The 19,877-nt window shown below is 50.1% G+C and overlaps 1 protein-coding gene and 1 long non-coding RNA gene across 3 annotated transcripts in view; one reads left to right on the top strand and one right to left on the bottom strand.

Moving 5' to 3' along the window:
• GATA3 (GATA binding protein 3) overlaps nucleotides 1-3,762 on the bottom strand; it is a 29,173-nt gene extending 25,411 nt beyond the window's left edge. The window contains exon 1 of the mRNA XM_019290902.3: nucleotides 3,572-3,762. The gene's annotated coding sequence lies outside the window, so the exon portion shown is untranslated. The remainder of the gene's footprint in view (nucleotides 1-3,571) is intronic.
• LOC109145748 lies at nucleotides 287-5,829 on the top strand. Of its 2 annotated transcripts, XR_005604479.1 has the most exons (4): nucleotides 287-704; nucleotides 842-2,272; nucleotides 2,902-3,026; nucleotides 5,739-5,829. It is a non-coding gene; the product is annotated as an uncharacterized LOC109145748 (long non-coding RNA). The 2 variants fall into 2 exon arrangements; XR_002047407.2 differs by lacking the exon at nucleotides 5,739-5,829 and having other exon boundaries at nucleotides 2,902-3,231.
• Nucleotides 5,830-19,877: the final 14,048 nt, after the last annotated feature.

Here is a 19,877-nt window from a genome sequence, read left to right as displayed (position 1 = left end):
TTTTCTTTTTTTTTTTTTTATCTCTCGCTCTCTCTCCTTTTTTTTTTTTTTTTTTTAACATATGCGTACATATTTCCGTTCTTTTCTAATAATTCAGTTATCTCCCCTTCGTGAAGATCGGGAGGAAACATAAACACGCACACAAAGAAGTGCCGAGCCATGCAAATTCAAAGAGAGAACAAATCATCCGCTGATTACACCGGGTCCAATTTTCTCTCCCTTCGTGCACCACCAGCCACCACAGACGCACACACTTTTTTTTTTCAGAGCAAATGATGCTATTTGATGGAGGGGTGGGAAGAGAGGGGAAAAACCCTGCTCTGCCGTAGAAAAGAAATTCGAAGAATTAAAATTGGGAGGAGAGAAACTGGGACTTTTCTTTCCCCTCCTCCCCCCCTTCTTTGAAGCTGAGAGAAGGGCGACTGCCCCGGGACACTGCAGGAGTAAAAAAAAAAAAAAGAAGGAAAAAAAAAAAGGTCTGAGAAAGATCAAAAACCGGCTCCGCAAGTCCCAGGGGCGACCTCTCCCCCCGACACATTCCCCAAACTGCGCGGCAGAGGCGCGGAGAGGAGCCGGGCAAAGCGGAGAAGGGGAGGGGGACTCGTGTCACCCCTGCTCCGGGTGTCAGGACCCAGGCAGGACCCAGCTCCCTTCCCTCCTTCCTTTCCTACCTCCACGGACAGCCACGGTTCAAGCTCAACCCGGTGAGTCCCTATTCTCCCTTCCCCCCCACCTTTTCCTTTCTCAGACAGCAAAAGTGTACTTTGGCAAGGGATTCTCCTTCTCCCTTTTATTCCACCTCCCCATTTTACCCTATTCTCCCCTTTTCTCCCCTCTCCAGGCTGCAGGAGAGGCTCCCGACCCTGGAGCGGGTCTCCGCCGCGGCACCGGGCACCGCTCCCACCGCAGGGCGCTGGGCAGCCCTCCCGAAAGGCTTCGACCCCACAAATTAAAAAATAAGGAAAGAGGAAAGCCAGCAAACAGCCTGAACAGCCACTCCAAATTACGGAGAGGTTAAAGAAGTGCTCAGTAGGGAAAAATAATTTTTAAAATAAATAAATAAAAAAAGGAGGGAGGAGGGGAGCCGGCTTATTTCGGGTTTCTCGATTTTGCTTTATCTCCCTCGTTTTGAGCGAGAGATTTGCAGGCGAATTGAAGCATCTTGCGGGCTTTAAACCCGGCAAGTGCCGTTTTCCTCGCACTCCACGAAGAAGGCGAAGCTGCCGATGTGTTTAAGGATTCTTTTTTGTCTTTTTTTTTTTTTTTTTTCTTTTTTCTCCGAAAGCAGAAATTACCCCGGGACTTAAAGAAGAAAACACAAATCGCCCGGCGGCTGGCGTAAGAGGCGGCGGCAGAATTAACACCAGCTCCTCGGTGAGACGCAGGGGCAGATCCCGACCTCCCAGGATTAAAACCGGAGCGATTTACTCCGGGAAGCGGCCGGCTGCTGTTAATTTAAAGCCCTCCTTGCACCCCCCAAAACAAATCCCCCGTGCCCACAGACCCCACCGGCTGTAACCCCGCACGACGCGGCCGCCCCGCATGGTGACAACCCACTCCCTAACCGTGGGGCTCGTATTTACCGTCAGAGGCTCCAAAATTCAAATAATGTCGAGGGTGTCGGAGTGTGCACGATTTCTTTCCGACCTAAAGAGACGGCTACCGCACCCCAAATTCCCCTGAGGAGCACGTACAGGCACCCCGAGATGCTGTCCCGCCCCCGTCCAAGCGCAAGGCGATGCCCTTCGCATCCCGGGGGGCGAGAGCAGCCCCCAGCCGGGTGTTCCCCCTCCTCCTCGTCCCACTCCCAACCTGCCCCTGCCGGGAAAAACCTTCTCGTCTTATTTTCCACCTTGAAATTAAAACACCCCCCTCGGCTCTGTAAAAAAAATTCACATCCCCGGGAGAAGGAAGCGCTTCGCCCCAGCCGGGAGCAAAATGCAGCGGCGGGGTGAGGGTAGACCTTCCCTCCTCCCTCCTTCCTTTCCGAGAGCCTGTTTCTCCTTTCCCGGGGCCCCCAGGTTGCCGGGACCCTTTCTTTCCCCCCTGTCTGTCCGGGGACTCCTCCCGGTGCAGCCGGGGAGCTGGGACCTGTGTCCGCCTCGGCGGAGCAGCAGCCCCTGCCCGCGGCACCGACGGGTCCCGGCTCCCTCGCTCCGCACCTGCGGCCCATAAATAATGGAGAAAACAAGCAGGGCCGGTGGTTATTAATTATCCGGTTTCATTAAAATCCGTCACCCGGAGCCTGCTGCCTGTGTACGGACACGTGAAGGTAAGAGGAGCTGGGATGGATGGATGGATGGATGGATGGATGGATGGATGGATGGATGGATGGATGGATGGATGGATAGATGGATGGATGGATTTTCTCCCCTTTCTGTTCTCAAAACGCTCGATGGCAGATAACGTGGATTTTTTGACAGCACGAGCCATTCCCACTGCTCCCTCCCGAAACATCCTCTGCACGGTTTGGAGGGTGAAAAATTCTCCTACAAGGCGGGGAAGGAGGAGAGAGACTTCAGTGCAGGGATGCCGGGAGAGAGAGGAAACTCTCTTCTCGTCCCTCGGCCCCCAGTCCTGCCGGAGCCCACGACGGCCCAGCCCGGCCCGGCCCGGCCCGGCCCGCGGATCTCCGCAGCGGGACCAGGAGCCGCCGGGAAGGTGCGGGTCCGGCCCCGGAGCAGAGCCATCTCCCTCCTCATCCCAGCCTGCCTTAACCACACACCTCTGGGGTAGCTCTGCTCTGCGTTTCTAAGGTAAAAACGGAGAAATATCTGCGGAAAATCGTCTTAAGCAGATTCTGTTAGAAGCATAATATTCTAGTTATGTATTATATACCAGATATTTTTAACCTGAATATACAGAGTTCTACATACACAGTGTATATTTTATATTATGCAGCACAGATCGACCGAACAGAATCAAATCAAATCAAATCGGAGTTATTCGTGGGAAGAGCACAGAACCACAGCCATTGGCACATGCCTGCCCGCATGAATATCGCTGTACACAGAGTGATACACAGAGTATGTGAGTCCGGATATACAATATAAATATATACGAATATATATATTTTTTCATATGCGCATAGGTATGAAGCCAGGCACAGAAAGGCCCCGCATATCCCGCAGATAAATATTCCTTCCAGTCCTGAGATTAATATTTGCTTAATATTTCACATCCCAGCTATGTCAACACCGTGTCCCATCTCCCAGCCCCCGCCGCCCCAGACTCACTCCTTTGCCCCCAATACCTACAGGTAAAACACCTTCTTCTCCCCAGCTTCCCAAAATTCATTGCCTCCCGGATCAGGGGGGCTTTCCCCAAGGTCACCGGGAAAACTCAACTCTTCCTTCCATCCACCCCAAGCAATAAAGGGGGATCGGGGCTGAGTTTCAAGCCCTTTGAGCCGAGCTTCCCATCCTAATGCCCTCCACGTGGAGAAGGAGTAAAAGGAGGATGAATTTTAAAAATAATTTTAAAAAAAATTAAAAGAGGGGAAAAAAAAAAAAAAAAGGAGGAGGAGGGTGGGGTGGGGGACACACGGCCAGACAAATCGGTGTTCACTGACCTGGGCAGATGCTTTTGATTTTGTCCGGTTCCGCTGGAGCGCTCAGAGCAGGAGTGCGGGAGGAGCGGAGCCGCTGCTGGCATGTCGCAAGCTCCCACCGAGGGGGAAAACCTGGGGGAGCCGCATCCTCCGAACGCCCACCCTTGACCTCCTCCTCCTCCGGGCTGGGCTGAAGATCAGAGCTCTTCCGGGTTGGGAAAGGGCAGAGCAGGAGTGAGAGGAATATGATGGGCCATTTCTTTACACACCCATCGATGGGGCGGGGAGGTGGAGGTGGGGGGGACAGGGGCAGGGCCAGGGGGACGCGCCAGGTACAGCGGTGTGAGCGTGATGTAACCCGTCCCGGGAGCGACTGTCAGTGCCGGGAGCCGGGAACGCCGGGAAGAGAGAGGGGGAAAATATAATTAGGCGTATGATCACACAAATAACGCCGGGGCTCGCTCCGCTGCATCGAAAGCTTTCGAGGAAAAGTGGTGACATTAGCGACAAGGGGCTGGTTCTTCTCCTCTGTGCCCCCTTCTCCTCCGGGGGGATTTTTAATGGCCCTATTTCCCTTTCTTTATTTTTTTTTTAATTTTTATTTTGATTATGTATCTGTGTAAGGCTCCACGGTACAGACAGAAAAAAAAAAAATGGACGCGCATCCCCTGGCACTCCGAGAACGGGGTGGGAGGAGGATTGTGCCCCCTGTCTCCCGCTCCTCCTCGGGACGAGGAAGGCTCCCGACCGCGGGCAGCAGCGCAGCACCTCTACAGGGAGGCACCGACCGTAGGGGTCGGTCCCAGCCCTGGGGGTCCCCTGTGTCCCCCTCTCTGTCCCGTCTGAGCTGAACGGGCTTGAACCCGGGGCCGATGCGGAGCGAAAGGGACGGGCCGGGGGGATCTGCAGCCCCCTGCCCGCCCCTCAGTCCCCTTTCCCCGGGAATACCCGGGGAGTTTCGAGGGCTGGGGAGTGGAGGCAAGATAAACACCCCCCCTAAAGCGCTGTAGGGGCAGGAGAAGCCAGGGAGCCGGGCTGTGGCCACGCCGCAGGCTCCGGAGGATGCCCCAGATCTTTCAGCGATGAGGAGGTGGATGAACCGACGGGGGAAGGGGCGGGGGGGGGGCTCTGATTTTCCACATTTAACCCCCCACTCATGTCCCTGCCCAAAACCTAATGCTGCAGCCTCAGCCTTCTCCCCCGCTACCCTTGATCCGTGGACACTTTTACCTTCAAGGAAACTTCCCCAGGTTTTGGTGATGATATTTTGGGGTGGGTGCCCACTTCGGAGTGGGTGGGTGGGTGTCCTGCCACCAAAACCACACAAGACATGGAGGACCAGCCTGAGGGAGGGGGCTTATCCACGAAAAACACGTCCGGGAATGGCCATTCTCGTCTTACCGGGATGGGCAGCCACGTCCGAGTGGGAGAAATGAGAAGGGGTCAAAACACGCCTCACATCCACCCTTGGTGTGAAATGCTCCCTCGGGAATAAATCTGGAAAAAAGCTTTATTTCCGGGGCTAAACAAGGTGCGTGGGGCAGATCCCAGGCCCCACGAGTGGGAGCCCCACTGGTGCTGGGGGGATCAGAGCCGCCCTCCCCAGCCTGGCTCCGCGGTACCCCGGACACCCCGAGGCCGCATCCCGGCAGCGCTGAGTCCCGGCGATTCAGAAAGTGGGGCGAAAATTGGTCACTTGGGGGGGAAAAAAAAAAAAAAATATATATATATATATATGTATATACACACACTCCTGGTCCTGGAGGGATATTGTTGGGTTTTTCTGCTGACGTTGGGAGTTCGCTATCGCTGCTTCTAGAGTGACTCTCTGTGAGGTGAAAGGTAACGCGATCGCCTCCCAATTCTATCTTTAGAAAACACATTCAATTAAGGTAATAACTTAAAGCTCATTAGAGCCACGAAGGGAACGTTCCCAGCGCCAAACACCGGTGCAAACAGCTCGGCACCCCGACGGCGGAGGGAGGAGGGTTGAGCCCATCTACCATCGACAAGAAATGTGCCTTTTGCTAAGAAAAGGCTTCGAAAAAGAGGGTTTTAAAGCCACGAGGCTTGTGTGGTTTGGACTGAGCCGTGTGGACGAGCCAGGGATAAATCCTTGCGGGGTACGGGATAAAAAAATAAAGGAGAATAGAGCTGAAATCACTCGGGGGTGTGTTCCTCATCACAGGGCTGGGAAAATCCCTGCGGAACCTTCTGCTCCCCAAAACAGTGCTGCAGGAGGGAGACGAGATCAACCTGGAAGATGATGCCGGATCCCTCCAAAACTGCTCAGAAAAAGAAAAAAAAAAATAAATAAACGAGGGGGGAGGGAGGGAGCTGGATCTGGGCTGTCTGAGCACATCGTGGAAGTGGGGGGGCGAGGTGGGGAAACGAAAAATCAAGGATCCTCCTGCAAAAACCTCTTGAGAAGACAGCGGAGATGGAGTCCCCGCACTATGGTCTCTGTTCCTCCGGCTGGGGCTTGCTGGGGGGCGGGAGGGGAGAGAGGGAATTTGGGCACAGGCGCAGGCGCATCCGCACTCATCCCCCCCTCCCGCATCCAGCCCGCACCGCGAAGTTCATTTCCAGCCACGGTGGCCGGTGATTCAAAGGTTAAACATAACTAATGAGGCTTTAAATGGCACCCGGGGTTTATCATAAATATCACAGACCCGCCTCGAAGCCTGCGGTTGAGGTCCGAATATACATTCAAAGCAGTAGTCAGATACCCAGAGGTCATTTAAATAAATAAATATATAGGCGGGGGAAAAAATACACACATATTTTTCCATGTGTGTGTATATATATATATGGAATATATCTATGTGGAATATTTATATGGTGTGTGTGTATATATACATATATATATATGCCATATATAAATATATATATGGAATAAATTTTTTCCTTGTGTTTTCCAACTTGCTAGGGGAGCCTGTGATTCTCCCACTGCATGTGCTTGATCCCACCTCTTGCTCTCCTCCTGGCACACATTTAGACGGGTATTCACCGAAATAAATACCTACACATACACACACACACACACACACACACACACACAATCGATTTCGGCTCCGCCTGAACCAAGATTTGCAGTCGAACCCTCCCTAAATAAAATCCATACGTTATTGTTAGGGATAACCGCTCTGCCGGCTGCAGAGAGGAGGTTGGGGATGTTTTATTTGCTGTAATTAAACTGCCTCGTCTGCTCTGGAAAGAAAACCTTCTCTGCCCCTCCACCCCGAGGAAAAGTTGCCAATAATCAATAATTTCCCCCTTCCCCGGCTGTGAAAACACAATCTCAGGGAGGTTATTTTTTAATATCACCGTTGCAATCTACGTTTCAAGGAGGGAAGTAAGCACCCTCCGTCTTGATCTCCCCAAATCAGGCGCTTTGGCATTGATCCTGCGCTTTGTGTGCGCAGAGTATATTCGCTTTAAAACGATTTCCATTAAACGCGGCCGCCTACTTTGGTAGGATCGACCTAATGACTTTGTGGGAGCGCTGGGGAGGGAGAGCGGGGCAGGGGGGGACCCTCGGAAATTAAAAGAATCGCCCCCCCACACTCCTTTCCCCCTTCGTCCCCGTCTTCCATTCACCCAAATCAGGGACTTGGGAATAAAGTCAAAATCAGACCCCAAAAGACAGCCGCAATTGTAAATTCCTATTCGTTACTACCAAGGTGCAAAATATATTTATAAAAATATATAAAGCACGTGGAAGAGGAGAATTTTAATTAAATCTTACTGCGGCTCTAACAACATCGAAGTGATATTTCATTCGGAGCCCGCCTCTTGCTTGTGTTTTATAGCGTTTTCTTGCCTCTGACTTTTTTTTAAAATATTAGACGAGGTACAGAATTATAAATGACTCTTTCCTTATCTGTGCTGCTCACATATCCAGGATCAGAGGAGCTGATTAAGAAAGAAGTCAGAGGCAACGTTGGATTCATAATGATTCGGAATAATGAATCCTTATCTCTGCTTTCCAGATTATCACCCTTTCAGCTCCCAATGTTTTGTTACATGGGATAATTTATTGCATCTAATACATCACAATGAATCTGATGGCGGAAAGCGATGGGCAACGTTGGGGGAAAAAAATTCGTGGGTCCTTATTTTAGTTTAGTTTCATCCTGGGGGCAGCGAAACTGATTTTTTTTTTTTTAATTGGGAAAATATAAGGTAAATCTGATAATAATAATAAAAAGAAGTTGGAGGGGGATGATGAGGCGCTTTAATTAGTGTGTCACTTTCAGACTGAAATTAAGAAAATCGACCGGAGCTTCTCCTCTCGGTGGCTCCGAGATCCTAATTTTACATGATTTATTTTTTATTTAAGGGGGAGATAATGCATCATAAACATTGAATAAAGCACGGAGCCGGCTTAAGATGAAATACAATTTGCATCTTTCTTTTTTTCCCTTTTTTTTTTTTTTTTTTTTGAAAGGGAGGGCTGCCAATAATGTTCTTTTTTTTTTTTCTCCCCGCCCCGTTGCCAAATAAATACATGCACAGCAAAAAATCGATAAGATTTCTGCGAGGAGTCTCTCCCCACTCTCTCCCAGTGTCTCTGCCTCCTTTTTTTTCTTTTCTTTCTTTTCTTTTTTTTTTTTTTAAGGCATTTCTCATATACTGGAGAAACTCCGCGTGTTGCTTTGTATGCAAATGAAGGCTGCGCTGTGTTTCTGGCTGCAGAAATGAAATAGGGGATGGAGGGCGGGGAGGGGGGAAACATTCACCTGAAATTATTGATATTCGTGTGCCTGAGGAGGGGAAGATCTGCTGATATTTTGCTGGATTTGAATGTATTCGTTCGAATCCTTGAAGGGAAGCAGCAGCCGGGCTCTGCCTCCTCACCTGCGCAGGGAAAAGCTGCATTTCAAACATTTTCTGTGGCTAATAAAGCCCTTTTGCTCCATTCTGAGGGATGGGGGGAGGAGGGAGGAATTCCCACAGCCCTAACAACTCAGCCCAAAACTTGAGCTCAACAAAAATCACCGCAAGGGTCAAACCCGATAACGGGTTTTGGGATAACCCTCTCAAAAGCCTGCGACGGGCTGGGGGATGCTCCCGACCCGTGCTAGAGCATCCCCGCCTCTGAGAAAATGGTGCCTAAAAGCCTCTTCGTGGTCAATTTGCTGCGTCTGGATTGGGCTTTTTTGTTTAGGTGGGTTTTTTTCCTTTTTAGTTTCCCTTTGTGTGCAGGCACTCCTGGTGCTAAAATTTCTGGGGACAGGTGCTGGCAGCTCTGTTCTGCCTTGGTTTAAGTTTCTCTGGCTCCCTCTCATCCCTTCTTGGCTCTCACGGCACAGGGACGGTGTTTAATCATTAACCAGGTCTAGCACGGTCCTTTTTTCCAGGAAGCGAGAGCTGTTTCTAAAATGAGGTTGAAAAATAACTTGGTTTTCCCCTTTGCCTAAAGGGAAAGGTTCCCACCTGGGGTCTGGAATGGGGGGGACCCCACGCCGCCCCCTCCCCGCTATAGGTTTTACATGCGGTGTTTCACAAATCCCATCCAGACGCTAATCTCGGCTTCCCTACTCTTCCTCCACCGTATATTCTGTGCAATATTTGTCAAGGAATTTCAAGTATCAATTATAACCGCAATTTTTGATATGCTCCCCCAATCTGAAGTGTAGATGATTCGATAGGAATATACATATATATAATACCGGTTCTCCCTCAGATGAATTTATTGGACCGCGTCCCACCCTTAGCTGAACATTCAATATTCCAGCATTATCTCCACACTTAAACTCGCTTTCTCCATTTCTGTGCCAAGATAAATTTGCATAATATTTGCAGTTGTAATTAGCTGATGAACATCTCCCAGCCTTCCCCTTTGTTTTCCGCGCGTTTGGTCTTCAATTGATGCCACTTTTGATCTTTAATATTACAGGATCCCGATAGAGCATTTTATATCTTATCTGCAGCGCATGAAAGTCGCGCAGAAAGGGAGTGAGAAGGGAAAAGAAATGGGGAGAAAGGAGAGGGAGGAAAAGGTACTGAACGAAGCTGAACTAATCAGAGTTTCGAAAGGTTGTTTCAGATGCCTGCATCCGCAGTTACGGGCCAAATGAGATAAATGGTGAAATTAGAGCCATTTAAAATAATATAGGGCTCGATCAGGTGAGGTACCGCCAGCATCTCCAGCATCTCCGCATCACCCGAGAAGGGCGCTGGGAGCTCTGGTGGTGGAGCCGGGCTGGGGATGGCCGGGGTGGGGGTGGCAGCGTGTGTGTGTCCCCCTCCAGGTTTGGGGACCCCGGCGGGAGGCGCCCTGCGGACTTTTAGGGACGCGAGCACCAAAGTTGAGCTCTTTCTTTTTTTTTTTGCTTGGGCGGGGGGTGGTGAGGGGAAGATGCTTTTCCTCACCCAACAATTGGATCGGGAGTAGCCGGTACCCCCGACCCCCCGCCTCCCGGAGCACCTCGAGCGAGCAGCCCACCCCCAGGGTCACCTCCGCTCGCAGAGCCGGGAGTAAAGGATGTTATCACTTCGGGAGGGTTATTAAACCGTTAATGAATGAGTGTCTGTGAGACTCTGGACGGGCTGGAGAGACTGCGGGAGGGGGGGGTCAGGGGGAGAGGAGGCAGAAAGGCTCGATCTTCATGCCAATCTCTGGAACAAATAGCTAACATTTAACGTTTACACCCTGCTTGGCGACGAACTGGCGCTCCACGGACCCCTGATCCAGGCTAAAATGTCCAGAAAGCCTTTGGAGAGAACAAGTTCCTAGCTATCAGGTTCTTCTGATCTCTCTCCTCCTTTCATAGGGCTTTGGTTTCAGGCTGGACTTGTCCAATGTCTGCTTTACCGCTGCGCGCTCCTAAATGAGTGTCAAGGAGGCGAATATCAAATAGCAGAGAGGTCAAGGCGATTTGGTTAACCGTTGGCTGGGCTGATGGCTTTAAACTTGTGTGGGAGGCTGGGGACGTGGCAGGGGGGAGGGAAGGGAAGGGGGAAGGACTGGGAGCAGAAGGGAAGTAAACCCGAGAGAAAGGAAAGCCAGGAGGGGGGAAGGAAGAGGGTGGCGGCTTGGAGAGCCCCAAAAAAGCCAGGGTCAAGGGTTTCACCATGGTGGAGGGCTGTGGAAACCCTGGGTAGAGGATTTATTGGTGGCCCTGGCTAGACTGGGGTGTCCCTGTCTGTCAGAGGGGATTGTGTGTGTTTGGGAGCACTTGGGAGCATTTGGGCGATGGATGAGTTTTGATGGCATCCACATTTGGGCTCGTGCAGGCTGGATTCCAGGTGTTTCTTCTGTGGGAAGCTGCAGGGCGTGGGTGGGTGCACCCCAGAGGAGTGGGTGCAGCCATAGGGGGTGGGAAACACGGGGGATTTTGTAGTGTGTGTTTGGGGGGGGGGGGTCACACTGAGCTTGTGTTGGGGGAAAACCCACAGGTGTATCTGAGAAGGGGCTGTCACGCAAAGGGTGAGCGAGGGAAGGGCTGAGCCTGGGTGGGGTTTGTGGTCCTGGGGGTGATGTTGGGCACGAGGGCTCTATGGGCAGGTAGGACAATGCCCAGGTAGGACAATGCCATTGGTGCTGGGAAAAAGAGGGATGTGTGGAAGTGTTTGCCTGTGGTGATGGGGGAATGGCAGGATGGGGCAGGAGAAGAGTCCATGCGTGGATGGAACATAAAGGGGAGGTTGTAAAGTGACTGTGGCTGTAGCTGCAGAGTGTGGGATGAGCTGTGAGTGTGGGATGAGCTATGGGTGTGGGATGAGCTGTGCAGGGATGCAGGACCAATGTGAGGGGCCAGGTGTGAGCGGGACATGCTGGGTGATGAGCACAGGGTAAACCTGGGGCTGTGGTGGCCCAGTAATGCTTTCAGGGGGCAAATCCCTTCCCTTCATGCTCTCACACTGCCCAGCATGAGAGCACAGCAAGCAGTGAAGAAACCAGTGAGAAATTTTACTTTGCTTGTAATAATCATCTGCTCAAAAATAAAAAAATACTAGGGGGAGAGAGAGAGAGAATTTCCTGAAAGAAAAACTTTTCTGTTACTGAAGTGGCCAACGAACAGAACAAATACTCAAGGCCTTTTCCAGCCACACTCCTCAGCTGTGAAGCCACACAAGCCCTCCCTTCCCAGCAATCACATTTTGCTCCAGACATTAGCAGAAAACTCACTCTAGTCCCAGGTAATGTAAAGCTCGTCAGCTGAATCAAGGCAAACAATCGCCATAGGAAATGTGTGCACAGCCACACACGGCTGAGCAGCGCCAGCGCTTGTAACCACCACAGAGTTTGCAGTAGCTAAAACCAAGAGGGAGTTAACTGTGGGTTGAGTTCCCATGCCCTTGACCTACAAGTTGCAGAGCTCTGGAGTACAGCACTGGCAGAAGAAATCCAGGTGAAGCCACCGAGGCTCTCAGGATAAAGCTGGAGTCTCCACATTGCCCTGGATTTTGCATTTTGAACGTGTTATAGGGGAACTCATTTCCTTCTGGTCTCCCTCTCAGAGGTGCAAGAGGGACTTCAGGGGGTTCAGCCCCTGGGCTGTCCTACAGGAACAAGGGATGCCATCAGGGACACTTCAGCGAAGCCTGGTGAGGACAGGAGAGAGGATGAGAAAATTTCAGGATCAAATATGCATTTTGGATTATTAAAAAAGAATTTTTTTTGAATTATTATGGGTTTCATTGACTTGGCTGCTTGGGGCAGCATGGAGCCCAGCGAGTGTGGGCATCACTAAGGTGTGTCCCTACAGAGAGGTGCCTCGTGTGTGAGTTTGGACATGAATGCACAGGCAATGTGTGTGCAGGGAGTGCTTGTGCATGTGCACACCAGTGATCTTAGATATCTTGTGTTTTATATACACACACACACACATATATATATAAATATATATATATTCCATAGGAGGCTGAGAGCCATAGGTCTCTCCATCACGCCGGCATACATCCACATACATACACCCACCGAGGTTGCGTTTCCGGAGACATTCTCAAATAGAGCAGTGTAATTTCTCCGCTGATTTTGATTGACATGCTGTCCCTGGGATCATGTGTTAATCCCTTCTTCACTCAAGCCTTTTCATAACTCATTTCTCTCTGCTAGATGGAGACTCTGATGGTTACCGAGGCAACGATGATAGCACTAAGCCATTTCCCTCTCTGCACGGAGACCATTATTCCGCATGCATAGGCCATTTGCAACAAAGGTCGCCACAAAGTCATCCACAACACAGCACACGTTTATTAAACTTTTATTCTTTTTTTTTTATTATTTTTCTCCCTCCCCCTAACAGAGAAACTAGTCAGCATGTGTACAATATCTCTCTTTTTTTTTTTTTTTTGAGATCTTTGTAATATAGGTAATAATAACTGTAGCAGATGTTATTGTACCCAAACTATATATCGCACAGATCAGGGGCTTAGAGTTCCTGGTCTAGAAAGATCATGCTTAGATGGTGAGGTTTTGAACCAATGATTCCTATTTGTCTTTTGTTCTCCTATCAAATAGCAACTTTAATAGCAGTTGGAGGAAAAAACAGCTGACAGCAATGATATGAGAGCGGTGTGAGGTGAATATCTGAATGTAAAACCCACACGGAGCTTTGCCCTGCAGAACCAAACACCTCCCAAAACCGAATAACCATCAGCAATGACCACCCCTTTAAATTTAATTTCTGCCTGGCTCCTTACCTGGGCTTCCTGGCTCTGGGCATAAGTTAAAGGGCGTCTGTCTTGTGGAGCTGGCCCAGGAGTGTTAAAAGCCAGCTCTGGCTCTATGAGGACAGAGGGTTAAAGTGCAGCTGGAAAGGGCCCCCACTAACCTGAGGTGCTCCCTCCCCACCAGCGAGGCTTTGCCCATATGGGGCCACACTGCTGGATTTTATTTCAGCCCCATCCTTCTCCTCTGGAGACTGAACGCGATGCGATGCTCTGGGATGGCTTTTAGCGAGCAGCCCTTTCCCACTGGGAACGGCACGGATGGAGGCACAAATGCCCCTTCATGGATTCACGGATTTAGCGCTGGAGTCAGCCTCAGCAATGTTACAGATCTCTGGAGTCTGTGTTTCCACAGCCCCCCACCCTGCTCTGGTGGGTCTTGCAGCCACGGTGCCTGACGGCAGCGGGGCTGGGCGAGGGCTGGGCGGCTGCTCGGACAGTCCTGTGGCACCAGGGCTGCTTCGGATGTGAAAGAGGAGGAGAAGATGGCCCACGGTGATAAGCTCCCAGGAAATTTCTACGGTGCCTCCTACTCTTCCCTGTCCAGACAGCTCCAGCTCCGCTCTGGGCTCTTATCTCTGTATTGCTGCACCTCTCTGGCCTTCCTCCTACAGTGTCCTGCTCATCTTGGTGCAAACACACTCCTAATTGCACTGGCCTGCCCCAAAGCCCTGATCCCATCTGCCCTCTCTGACTCCCATCACTGGCTTCACTGGTTTTAACACCTATTTAATTTAAATGCTCAATGCCGCCTCTTCAAAGCCCAGCCCTGGATACTCCACTGCTCCTTCCTTTATTTTCAGTTTGGAAATTTTAAAACATTATAAATTGACAACCTTTAAACATTCAGTTTACTCTCTTGGATACATGGAGACACTTAAATGACTGGGAAATCCACAAGAGCCCAACTTCTGCAAGTGCATGAAGTAAGTCCTGTGCTCGGAGATACATCTAAAGGAAAACACCTTCTGTGAGTAACCATCTCCTGGAGACAGCCACTGTGGTTTCCAAACCAGCCCCTGTGCTTGTTTACAAAGTTTCTGTTTTGCAAGACATTCACGTAGTCAGAGACAAACAGGAGTTGGGGTTAAACCTCCCAATCTGCCCTTTATCTGGAGAATCACTTTCCCACTGCGATACAGCCACCGCCGAGCGGGGTGAAACGCCACCAGTCCAGCTGACACACGGGGGGGTGTTTATGGTGTGGGGTTGATGCCTTCCAGTGCAGGGTGAAGTGGCTCCTCTGCCAAGGTGCTGATTTAGCAGAGGTGTTTGGAGAAAGCAGCTGCCCTGGATCCACAGGGGTTGCTGTCCAAGGCCTGTCACTTCCATCCTTTTGAGCTGATGTGGAGCCAGAGTGAGAATTGTTCCACTAGTGCCACATGGCAGTGGGGGGATCTGAAAGGGACTCATCCTGCAGCTCAGGTCCTGCTGTCAGGAGGATGCACTGTCTCATGGCACTCACTGTTCCCTGTACTCCCAAACCACATCCAGCCATTCTGAATAAAAGCCTGTTACCTGTTAGACCCTTTCCCCATCCCCTGCACCATCCAGTGCCTCGGCTGCTCTTGCATCACTCTTTCTAAGGAAAGTCTCCAGTATACATGCCTTGATATCAAAAAAAAAAGGGTGGAAAAAATCTGTTTATCATTATTTCTGCTCATAATGAGCTCTCCTATCCCATTCAGGGGTGCTTGAGGCCAGGAATTGCACAGGGATATTTACTCATGATGCAACCCTGGGACAGTGCTGGGACTTTTGAGCGAAGCGTGGCAGGTATTTCCAAGCCCCCTGCACTAATTGATGGGCTCTCTATATATCATGCCAGATAAAGGGCTCTTGCACAGTAAATGCTGATGTTTAGAACATCCTGATAGCGTTTTGTTAACAAGAAGATAACAGGAGAGCAAGATACGTTTGTTTAGCTGCCTATAGATAAACCAAATAGGGTCTTTGTTAAGTTTTCATGACTGATGGCAGGTACTAAATGCGATAAATAATACCCCAGGTCCTGATTTGAGCTACTGTAGCACAAATTCTAACCCATGGCACTGACCTGTGGGGGGGGGGATGGAGGGGTTAAAGGCTACAGGAGTGAAAACCTGGGATTTTTTTAGGGTGGCAACCCTTTTTTTCTGGACTGACAGTGGCCCGCTATGGCTTTTGCAACATTCCAGCGAAGTGGTACTCACCAGAAAAGCAGGGAATGAAAAAGAGGTTGGTAATAAGGTATTTATGGAAGCAGAAAGGCAGAGACAATACAAAAATTTACAAGGAGAGGGTGGCACTGGATGGCACCAGCCTAAGACCAGTGGTGATCTGTCCTCTGAGGCTCTTCACCGGCTCATCTAGGATGGGATGCCCCCAGAATCTTTGGAAATGGAGGCAAGGCTGTGTTTCAAACCCCACTGAGCAGATCCAGAGCATCCTTCTCCCCCCACCCCAGGAGGACGCTGAGTCAAGGCAGCACCCGCCTCCCTCCCAGGTTTGCCTTCCCAGGGTGCTTATTAGCAGTTCTCCCCAAACCACCTGCTAATTGCAAGGTGGGTCACTGCCAGCCCTCTTACAAAAGACAGAAGTGTTATTGAGAGGTGACGGGGTGGCCCTGAGTCATGGGAGAAGAGGGGCCACGGGGTCTGCCCACGATGCTCCCCAGTGGTGTCCCAGAGGCGTCCCCGTGGATGCTCCAACCTGCCAAGGCCAGTGACAGATTACCAGCAGGGGGAGAGCTGCTCAGCCCGGCTTCCAAAGCTTACAGCTGCAAAACCTGCCCAGGTTTGGAAGCCAGGCCATGAAACACCCGAATTCCTCTCAGCTGTTGAAAAGGGTTATAATTACAGTATCTTCAGCACCACCTTCCCTGAGAAGTCAGTAATTTGCTCCCCTTTCGTTTGTTTTCTTCTTCTTGTCTCATGGTTTTTTTCCTTCTTCTTGTGCCTTTTGGGACAGGAGGCTGCAGGAGCTGCACTGGGTGATGCTAAAAGCACCCATGACCCTCAGGCTCGTGCCTTCCTGGTCCATACTGCTGAGGAAAGGGATGGAGAAGGCTTCGAGCTTGACTCCATGGCTGAAAACCTCTGTGACGCTGTGATTCTCAGCTCCTGTTCTGCCAGAGGTGAAAGCAGAAAGCAGCTGTGGCACCCCTAAGCTGGTGCTGGGTTTGCACCAGGGCTTTGATATCCAGCCCAGGGTCATGGTTTGGCTCCCTAAGAACTGGGAATGAGGAGCTCAGTGTCCTGCTTTTCACTTAAGAATGAGATGAGTCCATGAGGAGGCTGTGCAGTTTGGGTTTTGTTTTTCTATCCCAGCTGCTCACATGGGTATTTATTTGCTGGGGGTTTTAAAAAAAAATTAAGGAGATGCAAAGGGCTGGAGAAGAAAGCACAGAACTGCATTTGTGTGGTGTTTCAAATTATTTACAAAAATACCTGGACTAGCACTGCTCCTCTCCCAGGGATGATCAGAAGATGCTGATTTCTACTGCTTCATGCACTTCTCTCCCACCCAGAACCAGGGCCATACCAAACCCATACTAAATCCAGAAAAACCCTGAAAGAGGATGGAAACTTTGCACTCAAGGCTGGACTATACACCCTTAAACACTCAAAGCTTGAAAATTGATGGATGGAGTAGAAACTCTGCCCCATAACTCATTGGGAAGAGCCTAAATTTGCATTTCACAACAACGGGCAATGTGGGACTCATGCTGTGCTTCCAAGCGAGCGCTCGGCATCAGAGCCAGCCCAGAGCGATGGAGAGATGTAAATGAAAAGCTAGTGGATCTTCCTGAGACAACTTTGAACAGGCATCCAAAAAATGAATGTGTTTTCTTCTAATTAGGAGTGTTCGTTATATCTCGTGGTGATCTACAAAACAAGCCACATGCCAGTTATTGCTGGTACAAGCACAACAATTCTGACTGTGGGAAAAAAGTATTTCCAGGCATGTAGGACACAAAACGTACTAAAGGCATTTTAATGACACTTTAATTAATCTCTAGGCATAGGTTAAACAGAGACTATCTAAAAAGGTGTGTATGTGTGTGGGGGGTAATAACGAAAGTTAGGACTCAAATCAAAAGATGCTTTAGTACCTGCATATGTTATTAAATATAATTATATTCATTTAAAATATCCCCCCACACAAAAAATGGTAAACTGGAATGAAGGTTGCAAGCAAATCTCAGTAAATCAAGGCTGACAAAAAAATGTATCAAAAGAATGTTGTGATTATCATATGAACAAAAACAAACCTGAATAAATTTAGAGTTAAGGTGAGACTTATAAAAAGAAATCCAAAGGAGCTAGGTGTGGAAAATTACCCAGTGAAGGCAGCTAAACCACTTCATCTCAGAGATGGGTTGCAATAACCTAAAGAAAAAGCAAGTGTGGATATAGAAACACATTATCCTGACCCAGGACCACAGAAATGGAAATGCCTCTCTCAGATATCTGTTGGCTGATGGAGTTTATTGCAACCATTTGGGAGACTCTCACTTCCAGTTTGCTCACCAGACCACAGTCCTGTCTGTGTAGACACCTGTGACAAAGCAACTGGGGTCTCTGCAGAGGTGCACCTTTTGGTCCAGGAAGAAATAAACCTGATTTTATCCCAGATCACCACTTCCTGCCCAATTCTTGCAAGGGCTTTGCTGAGCTCTTCTTGCATCGTATCCTGGCTGTGGTTAGAGGTGCGCCAGGCAGCCTCGAGGGGAGCCCATGCACAGACATCTCCCCATGCCTTTGGTCTGGAAGGCCCTCGCAGAGGGATCCAGACTTTTGCACGTCTATTACAGGGAGATCTTGGCAGCTGAGTCCCACTTTTGTGATAAAAACTCAACACAAACTCATGCCCCCACTGACAGGCTCATACAATGGTGCCTGGAAAAGTACATGGATAGGTACCCAAGGATGGAGGAGGCTCAAAGGTGTATTCTGCAACAAATGTCGCTATTAAAGTGGGGATTATCTGCCAGAGGGGACCTCAGGCTTAGAAAGCAGAGGAAAGTTTCCCTTCTTGTACCATCAGGTGACCCCTCTGCAGACACTGACCCCCTTGGCCTCAGACAGCTCCGGCACCAGTCGTCTGCTTGGCGTCGATGGGAGCTCAGAGGTGCCTGTTCCCATCCTGGCTGTGCCCCCGACGTGCTCTGTGACCTGGCACAAATCACGTCACCGCCCTGCTTTGGTTTCGCTGCTCCTAACGCCAGCAGAAAACAAATCAGCCCTTGTTCACAGAAAGTGAGTGACGTTTGCCTGGCCCCAGGGTTTCTCCAGGCACATCTGATGGGAACTGCCACAGCTTTTGAGTCCCTAAGCCATTAAACTCATACCAACGCTGAATAGCTACCTGGTTTTATTACCCTCTTCCAGCAATCACTGGGGACACCCAGCTGCCTTGCCCAAATACATGTACAGGAATGGCAAGGTGGGATGTGCTGCATTGGGATGGGAAATCTGACTGGATATCTCAGAAGGTCATAGAGGCATCAAATTATTTGGGTTGGATCCTGTTCCAAGGCCCCTGCCATGGGCAGGGACACTTTCCACTATCCCAGGTTGCTCCAAGCCCCGTCCAGCCTGGCCTTGGACACTTCCAGGGATGGGGCATCAATAACTTTTCTGGGCAGCTTGTGCCAGGAGCTCACCAACCTCACAATCAAGAATAATATCCTAATATCCAATCTAAATCTACCTGCTTTCAGGGTAGAAAGTCTGGAAGATCCACTTCCAGAAAATGATTGACAGGCACTCGTCTTGCACAGAGGGGAAACACGGTGTCAGATAAGTAAAAGTGAGGGACCCATTGCAAGCAGTAGGGTAATTCTGATTGAGATAAGGATAACTCAAAATGCAAGTAAACAGCCAAATTACCACATTGCTGCAGAAAATCAGAGTTCTTTGGGGGAGGCAACGCCAAGAGCACGCTCAACTCTGAAACTATTTTGCAACTTGTGCATCCAAGGCTGGATTCATACCAGAGGCCTGAGCAATGCGATTTGGCAAGTGTTAACTCCATGACCAGTGCATGCCATCCAGAATCCAGAAGAAAAACAAAGATGTGATGCAGCTCTGCAGCCATTTAAGCACGGCTTTGGTAAACAGAGCAGGTTTAACACTCACCAGAGCCTCGGGCACAGGCTAAGGCAATGGCTCCTCCCTCCACCCACGTGCACACTCATGACTTGTACAAAACTTGGCCTAGTGGGAGTCCTGGAAATTAATCTGGTCCCCCCCGTGTCTCCCCACCACCCTCCTTCCCTGCTACCGAACCAGCACGCTTGGTTCTGCTTGTAAACACCACCAGACCACCAACCAAGACCAACTGAAAATGAGGATCCAGGCAGGTATCCCAAGATCTGTACCCTGTTAAAATCCCAGGGAATGCTTTCCAGCGAGCTGGTGGAGCGTAGCTTTGCCAACATGGGCACCTGGGTGTGGGAAGAATGCTGGCAGGGCAATGAACTCATTAAGGTGGAGCTCTGTCACCACCTCCTGCAGGAATCTGAGATGAGTCCATCGCTGTGCTGGATCCTTGTGCAAGTGGGTGTAGGAAGGATCAGTCACTGGAGCTCTGTGCTGCCCGGCTCCACACACCAGAGCCAATGCCACCAGGAGAAATAGGAGCCCTTTCCATGTAAGTGAAC

Source organism: Corvus cornix, chromosome 1A (assembly GCF_000738735.6).
Source record: "Corvus cornix cornix isolate S_Up_H32 chromosome 1A, ASM73873v5, whole genome shotgun sequence".
Lineage (NCBI taxonomy): Eukaryota > Metazoa > Chordata > Aves > Passeriformes > Corvidae > Corvus > Corvus cornix.
Note: the sequence above shows the minus strand (reverse complement) of the source record. Positions and strands in the feature narration are given on the sequence as shown.